The sequence below is a fragment of the Xenia sp. Carnegie-2017 genome, unplaced genomic scaffold, assembly GCF_021976095.1.
Source record: "Xenia sp. Carnegie-2017 unplaced genomic scaffold, XeniaSp_v1 HiC_scaffold_14, whole genome shotgun sequence".
In the NCBI taxonomy this organism is placed as follows: Eukaryota; Metazoa; Cnidaria; class Anthozoa; order Malacalcyonacea; family Xeniidae; genus Xenia; species Xenia sp. Carnegie-2017.
This window is the reverse complement of record NW_025813447.1, coordinates 4,490,676-4,492,253: the sequence shown is the minus strand read 5'-3', so window position 1 is coordinate 4,492,253 and position 1,578 is coordinate 4,490,676.

Genomic DNA, 1,578 nt, shown 5'->3' with positions numbered 1-1,578 from the left:
TTTATCTTTATCACAATATTGTTATTTTATAAAAGAAATATAAAGATGTTTTTGCCCTGATCTGCTTTCGAGTACTCCCAAAGGTCTCCTCGGTTTTCATAAGCACAATAAACATCTTTTATTTCTTAATTGAATATCTGCAAATCTTGCAAAGTACACCGAGCGGAAACATTTGTTTCCTCCTTAGAAACGTACGTCAATTTGAAACCTCCACAGCAGCAAACGTGATTATGGCACTTTGATAAGTTGCCACAAAATGAAAATTTTGCTAATTGAATCGTGTTTTTATTGCATAGTGAACACAAAAGGTCTGTCCATAAGCTAAGAGAGGACGAAAAAGTTAGTCTGGCTAAAACCTGGGCCTTTTTAATTGATTACAAACACTAAAGTATGATGGTCCTAGCTGCTCCAACTCTTAAGACATAAGTGACTTAAATATGGAGCCTAAGAGTTTGGACAAGTATATATATGATAAAATGGTCGAAAGAGACATATAAAATTAATTGCAAGCAAAAAGTTAAAAATAACCATAATCCGTAAAAGTACTTGTAATCTCAAATTTAAGTTATAAAACAAGACAATTACGCTGCAATACTTCGGTTTTATTTAAAAACAATCATCAGAAAGAATGACATATTTACAAGTTGCCAGTTAATTGTACATATATATATACATAGTTTGTATATATATACAGGTGTTCAGTTACAATACGAGAAAATTTAAGGGGTGTTTACATGAGCCCGGGTAGCCGGGATTCAGCCAAGCGTTAAATGATTTCGAAAAGATTTAATACTTATCATCAGATGAATGTTACTTATCATCAGAGAAAAGCGAATAGATTTAATACTTATCATCAGATGAATGTTTTTCAACACTTTCGCAATATTCTGATTCAATAGCTACACGCAAAAAATTCAAAATCGAACAAAAAATTTGGCCTAATTTGAGAATTACAACAGGCATTACTTGCAGCGTTTAACAAACAGTTGTAATTTTTACGCTTGAAGTTTCAACTCTTTTCAATGCGTCGAAATGATTTTACGCCTTACTGAATCCCATTTATTCGGAATCATGTAAACAGCCCCGTATTGGCTATATTTACGATTGTTAGTTACCGAAACGTAAATGTTGCTCTAATTGTTGCTATAAGTTTAGAGAAACGTGTAAAATCCTTGCTAGTTAATTCTAGACTTGATCCAAAATTCAGTTAGCAGTAACTCTAAATATTGAAATTCTTAAAAAATGTGTTTTGCGCGAAGTGTCGTGTATGACAACATAAGTTTTCAATATTTCATGCTAGTAATTACGATAAGATCTTCATCTTCAATGCGAGAACTAAAGCCTGAATTTTTCAATTTTGGGGGGATGGTTTTTAGAATTTAGTTCCCCCTGACAGTTGAAGTGCTAAGGCCCTTATATTGGAGCCACTCAGTTAAACCCTGGTTCTTCAAACTCTAAGGGAAGGTTGTCCTAAAAAATAGTAGCCACGAGGTTGATAAATGATAAATTAATCAGCTGAATTTATAATTAATTTATTAATGCGAACTTATATTTTGTAGATTTTACCATTAAGTACAG